The sequence below is a fragment of the Ammospiza nelsoni genome, chromosome 19 (assembly GCF_027579445.1).
Source record: "Ammospiza nelsoni isolate bAmmNel1 chromosome 19, bAmmNel1.pri, whole genome shotgun sequence".
Lineage (NCBI taxonomy): Eukaryota > Metazoa > Chordata > Aves > Passeriformes > Passerellidae > Ammospiza > Ammospiza nelsoni.
In genome coordinates this window covers 11,046,713-11,065,989 of record NC_080651.1, presented here as the reverse complement: position 1 = coordinate 11,065,989, position 19,277 = coordinate 11,046,713, and the positions used below count along the sequence as shown (strand labels likewise).

The window sequence follows — 19,277 nt, the reverse complement described above, 5'->3', positions numbered from 1 at the left end:
ATCTTGCATTGCAACCTGACACAGTGGGGTAATCCCTGCTCAGGGGGTGAACACCACCCCCCTTACCCGAACTGGCTCAGGTGAAAAACCCCCACCCTGGGAAGGGCACACATACAGGGGACAATGTCACACTTGGCTCCCTCCAGAGGAGGTCTCTATCCCTTGCTCTCTCCCCCTTTTCTCTTTCTTTCCATCTCTCTCTCTACCTCACATTTACTGTTCAATAAAATGCATTTTGGTTTTGGTCTCGTTAGCACCTTAATTGGGGCAGAGGAATCTCTGTAACAATTTTCTTAACCATATTGCAATATTATTTGGGCACAGTGAGATCAGGGCGCTGGTCTCTGACTACAAGTGCCTTTGATAACAGCATGGTTCCCTTCTCTGAGGAGGTTGTGATTCTTTCTGGAAGAACTCTTGGAAACTTGGAAGGACTTGGAAACAGTCCCTCCTTCCTCCTGGGGAACTTATAGGAGAAATGATGAAGAAAATGGTTGTTATGACTGACCAGTGAAAAAGAAAATATTTTGTTGTCCTTCCTTGAAAAGGGTGCTTGGGGCAGTCTCTGTCTCTCTCAGCCCAGGGAATGCTTGGGGCTCTCTGTCCTCTCACCCTGGGGGATGCTCGGGGGGTCTCCATCCCTCTGGCCTCAGGCAATGCCTGTGCAGGGCTGGGGACCAGGGGCTCTGTGTCCCTCTCACCGCTGAGGGTGCTCAGGGCTGGGGGGGGGCTCTCCGACCTTCTCACACCTGGGGAGGCCGGGGGGTCTCTGTCCCTCTCAGCCCTGCTGTGACCCCACCCAAACATCATCGGGGTCAGAGGGACAGAGACACCCCCAAACCCCCACAAGGACTGAACCTGGGATTTGGTTTGGGGCTGAGGATTAAGGAAGGGGCTTGAATTGGGGCTGGGTTGGAGTTGGGGCTGAGATTTGGATTAGAGCTGGGATTGGGGTTAAGGCTAGACATGGGATTGGCTTTATGGCTGGGGTTGGGATTGGGTCTGGGGCTAGACAAGTCTGGCACTGGGATGACATTAAATACAGAACTGTGAGTGTGTCTCAACAGGGAGTGAGACTGAGACCAGGGTCAGGGTCAGGTTTGGGACTGAGCTGACCCAGAACAGGAGAGAGGGATGTCACTGCAGGATGTCCCTGGCATCGTCCCAGCCCTCCTCAGGCACCTCCAAACATGAGGGGCAGCTGGGTGCTCCAAGATCCAGGTGCTCCCACCCTGTCCCTCAATACCAGGCGAGCATTCCCTGAGGGCAGCCCTGACTGTGACCCCTGGGGCTCTCGGATCAGCCCTCACATCCCTGTGGGAGCAGCTGCAGACAGGATGGGAGATTCCCCTGAGCACTGGACAAAATAAACTTGGTAGAAATCAAACCTGACTCTGCATAAATCGCTTTGATGAATACTTGTTTTTCCCATAAGTCATATGTGATGAAAACACAAATAAATTGCAAAGATGAATAAACCAAAAATAGAAGCCATTTTGTGGCAATTCCAAGTTTGATCAGTTCCTGAACAGCTCCAGCTCAGCTGCTGGTAGGTTCCAATAAGAGCAAAGTAGAAATTCGGCCCAATACAGATTATGAAAAGGAAGGGAAAGCTCTGTGTAGCTGTCACAAAGCTGACAGGGATGAAGAGAAAAATTATTCTCCCATTTGGCAAAGCCCCCAAGCCTGTGAATTCAGAAGTTATTCTGGAATTTAGCTACTTGAGCTAGGGTTCTTGTGGGACTTTCCGCAGCCTTGTGTTCCTCATCGTGGGGTGAATGAACCTTGTCAGCCTGGCTGGTAGCATTTGCTCCCTTTCCTCCAGCGATTTTAACAAACTTTTCAAGGAAGGACAACAAAATATTTTCTTTACACAGGCCACCCACAACACCTATTTTCTTCATCAATTCTCCCATAAGTCGTTCAGGGAAGCTGCATCCAAGTTTCCAAGAGTTCTTCCAGAAAGAACCATAACCATCCTAAGTGGAGGGAACCATGCTGTTGTCAAATGCACTTGGAGTCAGAGAACAGTGCCTAAACTCACTGTGCCAAAACAATGTCACAATCTGGTTAAGAAAATTATTAGAGAGATGCCTCTGCAGCCAGGAAGGTGCTAATGAGACCAAATCCAAAATGCATTTTATTGAACAGTAAATGTGAGGTAGAGAGAGAGATGGAAAGAAAGAGAAAAGGGGGAGAGAGCAAGGGAGTGACAGGGATAGAGACCTCCCCTGGAGCAGGGCAAGTGTGACATTGTCCCCTGTCTGTGGCCTTCCCAGGGTCGGGGTTATTCACCCCCTGAGCAGGGATTACCCCACTGTGTCAGGTTGCAATGCAAGATGTAGCCAAATGCATGTTTTCAATCCCCATCTTCATGAACTGCTATAAACAGGTGGGGCAGTGTTCTTTATCTCTTGCATGACTCACCCCTGATAACGCCCTCCAGGGGAGATATCTTCTGCTAATGGGCCATTGAGTGTCACTGCAGGACTGATAATATTCCATCATTCCATTGTGGGATGCTCCGCCCAGGGGGAGGATCCAAGCATTCCTACCTGGATATAAGCTGAGCCTTGCAACACCAGGAGCAGCTTGCCTACTGGATTCCCAGAGGACAAGAGCTCCATAACCACCACTGGACCTTCAGAAGCAGACGAGACCCTTTTACAGGATCACTGCTCTGACAGAATCATGTTCATCACTCCAACAGGACTGAAGCCACCATTTAATGTGACTGCTGCCACCACCCTGACTACCAGGGTGTCAGGTTATATCCTGACTCTGTCAGTTTAAGGCAGTGTTTCTGTATCATTGCCCTGATCTAAATTTTCTTCTTAAATTGTAACTTCGACTTAGACTCTCCCCCAAGTTTGCCTTCAAACCAGAACAAAAGACAATGTGCGCACCGTTTGTTTTCTTCCCAGAACAGGACTTCCCATTCCCAAACCTTGATTGGATGGAGGAGGAGGCTGCGAGGAAGAGGAAGGAGCCCCGGGACACCCAGGCAGGTGAGGAGGAAATCAGTGCCCCTTTCCCCCTCTCTCCTGCTCCATCTCCTAGCCCAGAACAGCCCCCGGCTGCAGGACAACCTTGCTGCCAACACCGTCCTGCCGGGGATGCACTGGGGGAATCTCCTTCCCCTTCCTTCTGGAATGGAGGCAAATCCCATCTTCTCCTTGCCCTTCCTCCCCCAGACAAGTGGCTGATGATGGACACCAGGGAGGAAAAATCTCCTTGGCAGAACCTCATGGAAGAGGCAGTTTTGAGTGCGTCCACAGTGCAGAATTCTAACGGGGAGGAAAATCCCCAGGGATCCTGCAGGAAGAGGGGCTCCAAACCCAGCCCAGGGTGCTCTGAGGAGGAAAGACCCTCCCTGAGCCAGGACGGTGGACAGACCTTCAGCCAGAGCTCTAAGTTGGTGGTCCATGAGCAGCTTCATGATGGGGAGAAGCGCCAAACTGCTTGGAGTGTGGGAAGAGCTTCAGGAAGATCAGCACCCTGCTCTGCCACCAGATTATCCACACTGGGGAATGGCCCTATGAGTGTGGGGAATGTGGGAAGGGCTTCAGCTGCAGCTCTGCCCTCATCACCCACCTGCGCATCCACACTGGGGAGAGGCCCCACGAGTGTCCCCATTGTCAGAAGAGCTTTTGGACAAGCTCCGATCTCCTCAGGCACCAGCTCATTCACACTGGGGAGAGGCCTTTCTGCTGCCCTGACTGTGGGAAGGGCTTCAAGCGCAGCTCTGACCTCATTATCCACCAGCGCATCCACACTGGGGAGAGGCCCTACGAGTGCCCCATGTTTGGGAAGAGGTTTCAGACCAGCTCAAATCTCCGTCTGCATGAGCGGATTCACACAGAGGAGAGGCCCTTCCACTGCCCTGACTGTGGGAAGGGCTTCAAGCAAAAGTCCACCCTCATCACCCACCGGCGCATCCATACTGGGGAGAGGCCCTTCGAGTGTCCCCAGTGTGGGAAGAGCTTCACCCAGAGCTCTGCCTTGACCAGACACCAACACAGGCACCAGAAAAGGAAGCCCTGCAAATGCCAGAAACACAGGAACAGCTTCATGCACCACTGCGGCTTCATCCCCCATTGGATGGCCCACATTGGGAAGAGCCCTGGTGATCCATTTTCCCTGTGATCCATCTGAGAAGACACCTGTCCCTTTTCCTGCCCTTGCAAACGACATGATGTGGGATTGAAGAACATGAGGGTCTGGCCATGGCCGTGTCATTACATTTACTCCCACCGCAGGTCATTGCCAGGGGCAGGAAAGGGACTCTCTCTCTCTCTCCCTCTGAGAAGATGGGTGTTCTTTCCAGGCAGGGGAAATGCATGGCCAGGAAGAGCCTGTTGTTGATGTATTAGTTTTCCCTGTAAACAGTTTTTCTTATCCCTTCTCCTACCAGTATTATTACTGTTTCTGTTTGTTCCTTATATCATTGCTGTTCCCAATAAATTGTTCTTATCCCAGCCTGGGATCTTTGCCTTTCGTGCTTTCCATGGGAAGCAGGAGGACAGCGAGGGCAGTGCAATTTTAGCGGGAGCAGGAAATGGGGGAATCCCATTCCTGAAGCCCAGCCCATGGAAACCGAGCATCCCAGCTGGTGCCAGCCCTGGTGGTGATGGCAACAGCCTGGGGATCACGTCCCTGGCTGGGGCTGTGGGACCCTCTTCCTTCTGGTGCCCAGAGACAGGAGTGGAGGGAACGGCTGCAGCTGAGTCGGGGCAGGCTCAGGTTGGATGTCAGGAAAAGGTTTTTGCCCAGAGGCAGCTGGGGCCCTGCCCAGGCTCCCCAGGGAAGGGTCCCAGCTCCAGGGCTCTCTGAGCTGCAGCAGCATTTGGACAGCGCTGCCAGGCCCAGGCTGGCATTGTTGGGGTGTCCTGTGCAGGGCCAGCAGTTGGACTGGAGGATCCTGATGGGTCTCTCCCAGCTCAGCCAATTCTGTGGTTCTGGGATCCCATGAGCTTGGGGATGGGGATGCCAATGGTTGCCATGGCAATGGGCTCATCTGCAGGCCTGAGCTGGTGTCCATGGCAACCACCCCTGGCATGGGGTCTTCATGGAGCTGGCAAGGGAATGACCATAGAAACAGGCGGCTGGTGATGGTTGCCATGGAAACTGACCATAGCAACAGGGTCACGGTGATGGTTGCCATGGATTCTGACCATAGCAATAAATGTCTGGTGATAGTTGCCATGGAAACTGACCATAGCAACAGGGTCCCAGTGATGGTTGCCTGCTAAGGATCAGATTTGTCACAGACCCTCAGAGGGATTCCATGGGGACTTTCCAAGAGTCCCCAGGCTGTTCCAGGGCTGGAATGTCACAGGCACAGACAGGGGCTCCATGGACACCTCCCAGGTCTTTCTGGGATGGTAAAGAGCCCTGTGGCCAGAGGCAGTCACAGCCATTCCATGGTGACATCCCAGGGCACCTTGTGCTGCAAAGGCACCGATCTGTCACAGGCACTCACGGAGGCTCCCCAGTGACATCCCAGGAGTCCCCAGGCTGCCAAAGAGCCAGGATGTCTCAGACACTCACAGGGGTTCCGGTCATGGGCACAATGGGAGCTTTAGGCAAAAGCTTTATTTCTTTATTGGAGAAACTCCTGCTGAGTCATGACATGGAGAAAATACACCCAACAGCCGCCATGGATCCTCAAAATCCTGCAGGGCCCCCAGACTTCTACAATTCCTTCTAAGAGAGGAGACTGGGAGTGGCTGGATCCAATCCTAGCCCCAGAATTTTTCAAAGGTTTATATGTAAAATATTTGACAGGTGGAATTCAACTTTAACCCAATTTGTCCCACAGGATTAATCATGGAATCCCAGATAAATTTATATAAATATGGCTCTAGCTGATTCTGATCATGATTGGACAGAAAGATCTTTACCAGAATTATTTACTCCACAGTTCAGGAGCTATAACAATTATTATAATAAAGTACTCTCAGAAGCAGTTTTGAAGTCAACAGGGCCTTGCTGGAGTTGTTGGAGCCCATTGCAGGCAGAGCCTCCTGCTGCAGCAGGAACTGCCTTTCCTGTGCCATGAGCAGGGCAGGTCCTGCTGCAGGCAAAGCCCCAGGCCAGCCCCAGCACAGGGAAGGGCTCAGGCACAAGGGCAGAGTGCCGTGCTGGGAGCTGTGCCAGGGAGAGCCTGAGGCACCAAAGGCACCTTGGCAGCAGCAGCAGCTGCTTGCAGGCCACGGCCAGAAGCCTCCCTTGGCAGCCCGGCCTGGTGGCCACCACTGCAGAGCTGCTGCCTCAGGGCTCATTCCTGGCTGGGCTCTGAAAAGCCACTTCTGCCCCAGGAGCCTGACTGGGAAGCCACTGGCCCCAGCACCTTGGGGACAAGATATTAATGACAAAACTCTTCATGGCAGCAGAGCCAAGGCAGGGGCAGAGGAAAGGGCAGAGCCAGGCCCAGGGGACAGGGCTGCCATGGCGATGGCTGTGAGGTCACTGCCCCTGCAGCAGCCTGGCTGCCCTCAGCAGACATTCTGGCAAGAAGCGCTGTGAGGGCACCCAGCACATCAGAGAACCCACACTACAGGAATTCTGTCCCTGAGGATGAGAGGGTTTCACTGGGTCAGGCTGCACAAACATCCTGATCTTGGACAATTCCTGGGATTGGGCATCCACTTCTCTGGAAATACTCTTGCAGCTTTGTGCCTTTCTCATAACTATAAAAGATTTCCTCCTTATATCAAATGTAAATCCACACTCATTCATTTTAAAGATATTGACCCTTGTTCTGTCACTGCAAGATTTAGGAGAAAAATCCTTTAACCACTGCTTCTCCATTTTCACAGGTCTTGGAGAGGACACAAAAATCTCCCAAGATGGGGTTTGGAGGCCTCATCAGATAAGCATCAGGGAGAGGCTGAGGGCTCTGGGTTCAGTGGTATGGAGACTGAGGACAAAACAGAGTAGCATGGGAGGGATGGAAGGGTGGTTCCACAGATTCTGGAGCTTTTCTTCATGGAGGATATAAGCATGACAAGGAAACAGTGGCACCAAGGGAACATAGGGAGGCCCAAACTGGACACCAGGAGAAAGGAATTTCCCTGCCAGGGGAGGGCTGTGGTGCCCCACATCCCCAGCAGGAATCTGAAGCAGCTCAAGTCTCTGCGTGGGCAGGCAGAGGCAGGCAGGAAGCAGAGCTGTCAGCAAAGGAAGGGCCCAGCCAGGTGGGGCAGCCAGGGGATGCCGACAGCCTGCAGGGACAGAGGCGCAGGGCAGGGACACCGTGGGACAGCCTGGGCTGCACAGGGCACAGGGATGGGCAGCAGCTACAAGACAGCCCTGCCAGAGCCAACTTGGGCAGCACTTTGGCCATGGCTGCTGGGCCTGGGCCTGAGGCAGGAGCAGGAGACAAGTGACCCTTGCAGGGCTGGGGCCTCATTGCCTCCTTTTCCCTGCTCAGCAGCCTCGCAGGGGCCGCCCATGCTCCTGCCCTTGCCATTGCACAGCCCCACATGCCAGTGCCCATCCCGGGAATGGCCCTGAGCAAGGAGGGAGGGTCAAGATGTGCCTGGCCAGGGGCTGGGGCTCAGGCCTTGGCCCTTTGCATTCCTGAAACAGCCAAGTTTTGATCAGCATCAGAGACCCCTTTGTCTTGCTTGTCCCCAGGTGCCGTCACTGCCTCCAGTGTTCTGCTCTAACTGGAATCTGGGGACACTTTCTCAGTTGTGTCCCTGACAGCGATCTCTTCAAAGTACAAGAAACTTCCGTGTTTCAATGTCACTGACTTCTTGAGTGTTCTATGAGATCACAGAACTGGCTGTGATGTCACAGAGTAGGGTGTAATGCCATGGAGCAGACTCTGCCATCATAGAGTGTGGCTCTGTGGCATCAGAGAGTGGGCTGTAACATCACCAGGTGGCTGTGTAATATCATAGAGGAGGCTGTGACATCGTAGATCAGACTGTGACATCACAGTGTAACTTTGTGACATAGAAGTCTTCTGTGACATTGCAGCACTGCTGTATGACATCACAGGGTGACATCATAGAGTTGGCTCTGTGACATCACATTGGCATTGTGTCATCTCTGGAGGCTTTGTGACATGAAAGGGGCAGTATGACATAACAGAGATGTCCATGTGACATCAAAGTGGCCGTTGTGATGTCACAGGGGTAGTATGATATCACAGAGATAGCTATGTGACATCCCAGGAGGCTGTGCGACATGACAGGTGGTTCTATGACATAACAGGGGCTGTGTGACATCACAGAGGCAGTGTGACATCACAGGGGCTGTGTGACGTCACTGGGGAGGTCACTCTGCCCCGGCCCTCCTCACAGTTCCCCCCAGAGCAGTCCAACCCTGTTCGTGCACAGCGGGGTCCCCTGTCCCCCCGGGTCCCCCCACCCCCGGCCCTGCAGCCTCCCCCAGAGGATGTTCCACGAGATCGACCCCAGAGCCTCACATGGGGACGGGGGGCCGGGGCCCTGGGGGTGGCACAGGGGGACAGGAACCCCCCAGCAGCGTCCCCATGTCCCCCAGCGCCAGAGCCAGGGGCAAGACTCCTTCACCCTGTTACGAACGAGGGCTTGAGAGCGATGAAAAAATCCCCAGCAAGGGATCAGCAATAACCAGATTTAATATTAAGGGACACAGCACAAAGTTCCTTGGCAAGAGTCACTCTGCTCCTGACTGGACACTTCAGGCACAGCACGGAAAAAAAGCAACAACAAAACCAAACCAAATCCAGGCAATCAAACCAGAAATGAACTGAGAACTGTCCCTGTCTGTGTGTGACACAGGGACAGTAAGGGCAAGGATAAAAGGAATATGGCTTAAAAGCTTAAAAAGCACTTAACAGTATTTAACCTAACTGAAAACCTATGTTAGAAATTTAACAGAGGAATAACACTTCACAATATTCAACTTAGCTTATAAGTTATATTAAACATAACAACTTAGCACAAGAACAACTCTTAGCAGCATTTCACTTAGCTGAGACTTCATGACTTTACCTTACCTACAGGCCAGACTCACAGCTATTCAAGGCACTCCAACCCCTCAGAGAGGAGCATTTCTGCCACATTTCCCCAGCACAGGCACTCCTGTGTACACACAGACACCAAGAGTCAGTGCAAGGCACCTGTGAGAAATTCCCCTGAGGGCAGAGAATGCTCACTGTGGATCCTTTGCCATCTCCCCAGTGAGTGAAGGGTTGAGCCTGGAGGAGTGGGGGGATCGGCCCAGGCTTCGTCGTTGTTCAGGATCCCCGAGTGCAGCAAACGGGAGAGTTCCCGGCTGGGAGAGGCCCCATTCAGAGGGAGTCGCTGGCCCAGGAGAGCTCCAAGGGCTCCTTTTGGAGCGCTGTTTGCAGGGCCCCAAGAGAGGGGCTGCAGTCCCAGCAATGGCTCATCCTGGCCGCACTTGGCACCAACAGCTTTCTTTGGCAGTGTGAGAACAGGGATGTTGTGCCACTGAGGGAACAAAAACAGTTCCCAGGGCTGCTCCTAGAGAAAGGAGCTGTTTGGGCAGCAGAAGTGACTGGAGCAGACAGTGTTTGTGATGAGCTGCAGAGGGGCTGAGCCCAGGGGCTGTTGGCCAAGGCCGAGGCCCAAGGAGCATTTCTGAGCTGGCAGGGCGGCCTGAGAAGGGGAGGGGGGAATGCAGCAGCACAGGGCCATGGAACCAAGGGACCATTGTGACACTGTGGGGTTCTGTGAGACCAAGGGACCATTGTGACACTTTGGGGCCCTGTGAGACCAAGGGGCCATTGTGACACTGTGGGGCCCTGTGACACCAAGGGACCATTGTGACACTGCGGGGTCCTGTGACACCAAGGGACCAATCTGACAATGTGGGATCTCATGGAATCATGGAGACCACTGTGACATTTCTGGGCTTCACGGAACTGAGGGGGCTGTACTGACACTGTGTGGCTCCATGGAGTGTAGGAATCATTGTGACACTGAGAGGCCCCATCAAACCAGGGGTCCATTGTGACACCACGGGGACTCATGGAGACATGGAGACCATTGTGACACTTTGGGGTGTCATGGAACCAAGGGGCCATTGTGACACTGCAAGACTCAATGGAGTCAAAGGTTCATTGTGATGTTTCAAAGCCTCATGGAACCATGGAGAGACCATTAAGGCACTTCACAGCCTCATGGAACCAAGGGGCCATTGTGGCCCTGGGGGTCCCCACAGAACCAAGAGGACCATGGTGATACTGTGGGGCCTTGTGAAACCAAGAGGCTTTTGTGACACTGCAGGGCTGCATGGAACCAAAGCTCCAGGGTGACACAGAAGGGCCTCCTTTCATCAATGGTCCATTGAGACATTGTGGAGCCAAAGGAGACCATTGTGACACTGCAAACACCCAGGGTCCAAAGGTCCATTGTGACATTGCAGGGCTCATAGAACAGAGGAGTCACATGACATTGTGGGCCTGGGGAACCACGGAGACCATTGTGACACTGCAAGGCCTCATGTAATTGATGGGACCCCTAGGGTCGCTGAGCGGCTGTATGGAATCAAGTGGCCATTGTGAAAACACGGGGCACCATAAAACCAAGGGAACGCAGAACAGATCTGGCTGGTTTGACCTCCCATGGACTGCCTGACTGGTCCAGCTGACCTTGGCAAGTTGAGGGTCTCTTCTCATCTGCTGCTGTAACACTGGGGCTCCATTCTTTCCTTCCTATGGAAAAGATCTATCGTTCTCCTCCAGGCACCCATGTTCAGAACTGGGATTTCACCTACGAATATCCTTATTTCCATCGATTGTTCCCATAGAAATATTGCCAGGACAAGTCTTTCTGGAAGTGGTTTCTCAAGGATCACCTCCCATCTGCTCCCGAAACACTGGGGAAGGCTCCATGCTTTCCTTTCTATGGGAAAGCATTGTGCTGCTTCTCCAGGTGCCAATGGCTGAGATTGAGATTCTACTTCCAAAATTCCTTAAATCCTAAGACTGCTCCCAGACAAAATTTGCCATTCCTGATAAGTCTGGCTGGCCTTGGACTAGTGAGGCTCTCACCTGCCTTCCAAACACTGGGGCTCTGTGCTATGGAAAAGAACTGTCCTTCTCTTCCAGGTGCCCATGGCCAAATTTGGGTTCCACCTCCAACATTCCCTGTTGTGACAGACTGGAGGAGATTGTTGGCTCTAAACATTTCTGGGTCAGGCAGTAAGGGGCAGGTCCAGCCTTGCCCTGCCCTGGAACGTCAGCCCTGCCCTACCCTGGAACACCAATCCCCCCAGAGCCTCTATCCCAGCCCAGCAATGGCTGCCAGTCCCTGGCACAGCACAGGCAATGCTCCACAGCCACCTCTGCAGCCCCCAGCCCAACTCTTGAGGGACAAAATGAGCCCAAGTTCCACCTGGGGGAAGGGCCCAGGGAGACCAAGGGGTATTTCAGGCTGACCCCAAGGCAAGCACACATCTTGGCCCTACCTTCTCTTGGAATTTCCATCTGAACCGTGCTGGAATCCAGGAGTTGGTAGCTCTGTCTGTGCTTCTCTAAATCTTATTTTTATTTTCCTCTTTCTAATTCCCTCTTCTCGCAAATTTTAATTAACTTAAAATGGAACAGGCTTGGAGTTTGTAAAGTTGAATGGGCCAAGGTAATGTTATGAGAAGTGTTTCTTGTTGATTTAATGTTATATTAAATCTTTTGCCAAAATTTCTCTGATTTTTAAAGTTCCCAGTAAAGGCTGTTTTCCTCTTTTGAGCTCTTGAGAATCTCTTGTTGGTATTTCTCCAGTGAGTCCAAATCAGAAGACACAGACAATTGTAATTTCTTTTAAATGTCTCCTTGAGTGAGTTGTTTTGGGACATGGCAGTCAGGGCTTGTCTGTCCTGCTTGGCACAGCCCAGGCAGGGCTTTCCCAGCCACATTCCACACTCCATTTCCCAGCTGGAGCTGCTGGTGCCTCTGAGTTGTGCTGCCCCAGCCCCAGGGACGCTCTCCTTGTCTGCCCATTCCCCCACGGTCTCTGGGCAGGGATGGCCTCAGTGGGGGCTGCTGACATCCTCAGCACCTTGGAGGCTGCTGCTGAGTTTTCCTGCTCCAGAGGCTTGTTCAGCCTTCAGCTCTCCAGTGCAGGAATTCAGTGTCCCAGGGCTCATTAACATTCAGAACACCTTAACAAGCCAAGCCTCTGGGAGTCATTTGATTTAAGTGTTCTAATCTTTTGTGGTTGATTAGTCAGATTTCAGAAGCCTATTCAATGTGAATACCCTGAGATTAAAAAGACAGCAAGAAAATTTTTTTTAGGTCCTGTAATTTTTTTTTTCACTAGTAATTCATTGACATGTGCAATCTTCAGAGTGAATCCAAGTACCTCCTCATGCAGTTTGAATGGATATGAAAATCAAGACCCTTCATGGCTGACAATCAATCAGACTCTGTCCCTACCCCAACCCCACCATTTCCCCCATCCAAGCCCTGGCACTCAGAGCAGCCTTGTGCAAATCTGAGCTCCCTCCAGCCCACACTGGACCTAGCCAAAAGATCACAGTTGAACAGGATACAATTTAATAACAATCACACAATTAAAATAACAATCACACAATTACAAACTCTTCCCTGAGCCATGTGCAGTGTCCCAGCAGGGTCTGATGAGTCCACCATTCACAAGTGATTTCCATACTAAAATTTATTTCACACAAACATGGTTCTCTTATGTATATAAACACAATGAAGTTCTTGTATCAGGATTCTTGTCCCGGAGTGAGGACAGAACAGCTCGAACAATTCCTGATTTGCAAAGCTTTCAGTGCTGGATGGAGAAGGGAGGTCAGGCTGCTCTTGGTGTTGAGGAAGTGCTGAAACCAGCCTGAGGGAGAACTGGCCTTCTCATCCAGGTGCTCATGGGCTGAAATTGGGATTATTCCCCCAAAATCCCGTAAATCTGAGATACAGAATATTTATATCTGAGATACAAGATATTTATTCTGTTGCTCCCAGATGAAAGCTGCCAGGACAGACAGATCTGGCTGGCCTTGGCCTCTAGTGGCTGCTATTTATCAGCTCCTGGAAGACTGGGCTCCATGCTTTCCTTCCTGCTTTCCTTCCTGTGGAACCATGACGACATTTCAGGGCCTCGTGGATCCAAGGGACCATTGTGACACTGTGTGGCCTTGTGGAACCAAGGACATCTTTGTGGCTGTGTTGGGTCACATGGTCCCCAGGGGCCCATGTGAAGCAGCAGGGTTTTGTGGAGCCAAGAGGCCACTGCTGCATTTCAGGGCCTTGTGGAGCCAAAGGGCCGTTGTGATCCTGCAGGGCACTGTGGATCCATGGAGAGCATTGTGGCATTGCAAGGCCCCATGGAATCATGGAGACCATTGTGACACTGTGGGGCCCCACAAAACCAAAGGGCCACTGTGACCCTGCAGGGCCTCTTGGAAGCATGGGGCCATGGTGGCACTTCAGAAGCAAGGAGAACATTGTGAAACTGCAGAGCACCATGAAACCAAGGGAACATGGAACAGATCTGGCTGGCTTGGCTACCCAGGGCCCACTTGACAGGCCCAGCTGATCTTGGAATTGAGGGCTGCTTTTCATCAGCCCCTGGAGAACTGGAGCCCAGTGCTTTCCTTCCTAAGGAAAGAATCAGTTGTCCTTCCAGGTGACCACAGCCAAAATTGAAACTCCCCTCGAAAATTCCCTGTATTCAAGGGTTGTCCCAGACAAAAGCTGCCAGGACAGAGAGCTCTGGCTGGTCTTGGCCTCTGGTGGTCACCTCTCATCTCAAGGAAGCCCTGAGGAAAGTATGTGAACAGCTTTGACTGCTGGGACATCAATGAGTATCACGCTCTTAAAACTCAGATGCTCTTCTGATTATGTGTCTTTTCTTTCTTATTGTGTATTATGTGTGAAGTATTATTTTCAGCTAAAAATATTATTCTTATCAATTTCCCAGAGTTATCTGAAACAAAACAGCTCATCTACATATGACTCCAGGTCACCTGTATAAGCAAACACAAGAAACAATCCAACAGGAATTATTTGTCCCTGCTCCCATCTATCACATCTCTGGAGATGGAGGTGCAGCCCCAGCACTTGGCAGGGCTCAGAGTCTCACAAGCTCAGGTCCCACACAGAGAACTGGCAGACCCTGGGGTCCTCTTCTTCGTCTCTGCACGCTCAGCCATGCTGAGATGGACACTGATGGTTTCTGGGCCAGGCTCTCTGAGCCCAGCCCAGCTCCCTGCAAGCTCTGCCAGCCGCCCTGAGCTCTGGGCAGCACCAAGGGCCTCTCCCCAGCCCAGCCCAGCCAGCTCTGGCCCCACAGCTCTGCTCAGGCCAGGCTGCTCTGGGCACTGCCCCACGGCCTCAGCCCCTGGCAAGGGCACAGCAGCAGCTGCAGCTGCCACAGGACTCAGCCCCAGCCATGGGGGAAGGTGCTGGGCCAAGGCCAAAGGAGGCTCCCTGGCTGCCCTGCTCCCCTCGGGCTGAGGTGCTGAGAGCTCTGCAGCCCCTGCTGCCATCCCATCTGCCCAGGGCAGCACAAGAGCCCCGGCCTTGGGGCCCTCAAGAGCTGCTCCTGCTCAAGGCCCAGGGCCCATCCCAGGGCTGGGGCAGCCACAAAGCTGTGCCCATTTTTGTTCATTGCTGCTCTGATGGGGATGGATCCTCATCCCCTTGGAGGATGCTGATGGATTTTATTACTCCAAAGGCCTCTTCTCTCTTGAGCTGTTCAGGAATTCAATAGGAAAAGTTCTTAAACGTTTGTTCAAATCACCCAAAAAAAGAAAATCCCTTGAAAATAATGCAAGATTTTAATTCTACTGTTATATAGACGGATTACAAAAGTGTATTCAAAGTGAATATACTATATTGAAAACAATGCAGAGATAACTGTTTTGTCCTGTTTTCCTGTTTATAGGTTGGTATCAGCAATCCCCAGTTGATATTGGCCCCCAGTTCCTTCTAATGCAGTCTGACTAGATATGAAGATCAAGACCCTCCATGGCTGACAATCAATCACACTTTGTCCCTATCCCCTCCCCACCATTTCCCTGATCCAACCCCTGGAACTCCTGTAGATCAGGAATGGTGTGTCCAGCAGGACCAGGGCAGTGATTCTTCCCCTGTGCTCAGCACTGGTTGGGCAGCACCTTGAGTGCTGTGTCCAGTTCCGTGCTCCCCAATTTAGGAAGGCCATGGAGGGGCTGGAGCGTGTCCAGAGAAGGGCAGCAAGGCTGGTGAGGGATCTGGAAAACGAATACTGTGAGGAGCAGCTGAGGCAGCTGCTGGGGCTCTTTATCATGGAGAAGAGGAGGCTCAGGGGAGACCTCATCACTCTCTACAACTTCCTGACAGGAGGGTGCAGCCAGGTGGGAGTTGGGCTCTTTTCCTTGGGAACAGTGACAGGACAAGAAGAGACAGCCTTCAGCTGAACCCGGGGATGTTTAGGCTGGACATTAAGAAATAATTCTTCACAGAAAGGGTGGTTGGGCATTGGAATGGGCTGCCCAGGGAGGTGGGTGAATTAGCGTCCCTGGAGGTGTTTAAGGAAAGACTGAATGTGGCACTCAGTACTGTGGTCTGGGTGACAAGGTGGTGTTGGGTCCCAGGTTGGACTTGATGCTCTCCAAGGTCTTTTGCAGCCTGGTTGATTCTCCAATGATTGTGACCCTGCAGGGCCCTGGGGAAGCAAGGGTCCATTGTGACACTGCAGGGCCTGGTGGCACTAAGAGGACCATGGTGACAGTGTGTACGACATGGCAGCAAAGAGCCAAGAGGCCATTGTGACACTGTGGGGCTGAAGGAAAGGAAGGAGTCCATTGTGACAGTCTGAGTCCTGATGGAAGCACGGAGGCCTCTGTGACGCTGTGGGGCCTTGTGGAACCATGCAGAGCATTGTGACAGAGCAGAACCTGGTGTCATGATGGGGCCATTGCGACACTGCAGGGCCCCATGGAACCAAGGGCCCAGGGTTGCTCCACAGGGACAGATGGAATGAAGGAAATATGTTTGACACCGTGGTGGCCCTTGGGACCAAGAGGCCACTGTGTCACTGTGGAACCAAGGAGAGCATGGCTGCACTGTGAGACCTCAGGGAACCAAGGATCAATTGTGACACTGTGGGGCCTCGGGGGACCACGGTGCCATTGTGACACTGCAGGGCACAAGGATCCAAGGGACTTTGTGACACCAAGGGGTCCAGTGGAACCAGAGGGACATTGTGAAACTGGGAGGCCTCATGGAATCAAGGAGACTATTGGGACATTCCAGGGACTCATGGATGCATGGTGTCACCAAGCTGTGTGTGAATGTGGATCTGCTGTAGGGTAGGAGGGCTCTGCACAGGGCCCTGGAAAGGCTGGATCCAGGAACCAAATCCAACAAGGTGAGGTGCAACAAGTCCAAGTGCCGGGTCCTGCACTTTGGCCACAAGAACCCCTGCAGTGCTACAGGCTGGAGACAGAGTGGCTGGAGAGCAGTCAAGTGGAAAGGGACCAGCAGGGACTAATGAAAAGCAGGCTGGACATGAGCCAGCAGTGTGCCCAGGTGGGCAAGAAGGCCAATGGCTCCTGGCCTGAATTAGGAATGGTGTGGCCAGCAGGAGCAGGGCAGGGATTCTTCCCCTGTGCACAGCACTGGTTGGGCAGCACCTCGAGTGCTGTGTCCAGTTCTGGGGCCCCAATTTAGGAAGGATATGGAGGGGCTGGAGCATGTCCAGATAAGGGCAACAAGGCTGGGGAGGGGTCTGGAACACAAGACCTGTGAGGAGCGGCTGAGGGAGCTGAAGTTGTTTATCCTGGAGAAGAGGAGGATCAGAGGACACAAGGCAGTGTCAGGGCACAGGTTGGACTTGATGATCTCCAAGGTCTTTCCCAACCTTGCTGATTCTGGGATTCTCTAAAACCACCCTTGGAGTAGTTGCAGGATAAGCCCTGGGCCTCCTCTTCAGAAGCTCCAGCAGCCCAGGTCCCTCAGCTTCTCCTGCCAGCCCCAAAGCCCATCCTGTCAGTCCTGCAGAGCCTCTGCAGCTCCTCCTCACTGCCCAGAACAGGGAGCCCCAGAGCCAGACACAGCAGCCCAGATGTGCCCCCCTGGCCTGGGGTGCCGCTGGCAAGGGAGCAGCACCAGGCACTGCAGGAGCCTGCAGACAATTCCTGCAGGACTTGTAGGATGATCCTGCTGCCCAAGGGACGTTCCCATGGTGCCAAGTCAGGAACTGCAATGGGGAGTGGGGCCAGAGAGGAAAGGGCAAACAGGGATGGGCTGTTTGCAGAGGAGGGAACAGGGGTGGGCAATAGGAAGAAATTTGTATCAGGGAGAGTAAAGAAAGCAAAGATGAAGTCAAGGAAATGCTCAGGGTAGTTTGGGGGTGGCTGCCAGGCAGCCCTGGCTCTGAGCAACAGCGTCTGCAGTGGGACAGGAAACTCCCAGCTGATGGGAACAAACTTTCTGGCTGACTGCAGAGGCCAGGACAAAGCTGAGTGGTTTCCCTGGTGTCCCCCAGCCCTTGGTGGCCCCAGGGGCCGATGGCATTTGTGCTCCCTCAGGTTCATGTCCCAACACCAACAGCATGGGGGTGCTCCTGCCTGCTGTGTGCAATGCAAACAGGGGCTGCTGAGCCAGTGCTGCCGTGTCTGTGCCTGCAAGGATGGGGCACCTGTGTGAGCTGGGGGAGAGGCCAGGGCTGCAGAGGGGGGATGTTGTTGGCAGCTCCATGAGGATGCTCTGGGACGCTGCCCTGGGCTGTGCAGCGCACTGGGGATGGATCAGCCCCTGCTCTGCTGCTCCTTCCCGTCTGCCCCAGGGCCCTTGCAGAGCCCCAGCCATGCTGTTTGCCCCCAGCCTGCCCACGGCCAGCCTGGGGCTGCTCACGGGGCTTTTCTGTGCTGAGCATTGGCCTGGGTGGGTTCCTGTGAGAGCCTGGACAAGGAGCCTGGAGCCCCCAGGCCCCGGGCTGAGGCGTCAGCGCTGCCCCAGCAGTGCCCATGGCCTGTCCCTGCTGCAGCTCCAGCACTGCCACCCCCAGGGCTGTGCCAGGCCCCGAGAGCACTCAGGCCCTGCAGCAACACCAGGGCCACCAGGGCAGCGGGGCAGGGCCAGGGCAGCAGCACTGGCAACATCAAGTGCTGCTGCTTCTGGTCACAACTGCTGGGCCAGCACTGCTCTGCCCTCAGCTCTGCACACAAACATTGCTGCTGCAGCTCCAGAGAAGGCAACTAAACGGCATCTCCACAGAAAACTCTGCTGGGACATCCTTTAGTTAATTTAAAGGCACATAGAGCTCATTGACACAGTCTGTGGCCACAGGGAAGGTGAAGAGAAACAAAATGAAAAATGGCAAAAACAATTATATTTATTAGTGGACAAGATTAAAAAAGTAAAATAAAAAGAGAAAGAAGCCCCAAAATGAAAACAACAAGAAGGATCAAAGATGACTTTTTTTTCAAGTGGTTTGCAGAAATTGGCCAGGAGTTTAATGTTTCTGAAAGCATGCAGTCATCAGTTTCCACACTGCAGCCTTGAGCTCCTGGTTCCTCAGGCTGTAGAAGAGGGGGTTCAGGGCTGGAGGCACCACTGAGTAGAGAACTGACAGGGTCACATCCAGGGGTGGGGAGGAGATCGAAGGGGGTTTCAAGTGAGAAAACACTGCAGTGGTGATGAACAGAGAGACCACCGCCAGGTGAGGGAGGCAGGTGGAAAAGGCTTTGTGCCGTCCCTGCTCAGAGAGGATCCTCAGCACAGCCCTGAAGATCTACACATAGGAGAAAACAATGAATACAAAAAATCCTGAAAATAAACAGGCACTAACAGCAAGAAGCCGAAGTTCCCTAAGATATGATGTGGCACAGGATCTGAGGGATTTCACAGAAGAAATGTCCCAGGGCATTCCCCTTGCAAAGGGGGAGGGAAAATGCATTGGCCGTGTGCATGAGAGCATTGAGAAAGGCACTGGCCCAGGCAGTTGCTGCCATGTGGGCACAAGCTCTGCTGCCCAGGACGGTCCCGTAGTGCAGGGGTTTGCAGATGGACACGTAGCGGTCGTAGCACATGATGGTCAGGAGGAAATACTCTGCTGACATGAAGAACACAAAGAAAAAGAGCTGTGCAGCACTTCCTGTGTGGGAGATGTCCCTGGTGTCCCAGAGGGAATTGTGCATGGCTTTGGGGACAGTGGTGCAGATGGAGCCCAGGTCGCTGAGGGCCAGGTTGAGCAGGAAGAAGAACATGGGCGTGTGCAGGTGGTGGCCGCAGGCTATGGCGATGATGATAAGGCCGTTGCCCAGGAGGGCAGCCAGGGAGATGCCCAGCAAGAGGCAGAAGTACA

General features: G+C 53.1%; 1 pseudogene; it reads right to left on the bottom strand.

Annotated features, from left to right (window-relative positions):
- Positions 1 to 18,425: 18,425 nt before the first annotated feature.
- On the bottom strand, positions 18,426 to 19,179 carry LOC132082067 (olfactory receptor 14J1-like; annotated as a pseudogene).
- Between the last annotated feature and the right edge of the window lie 98 nt (positions 19,180 to 19,277).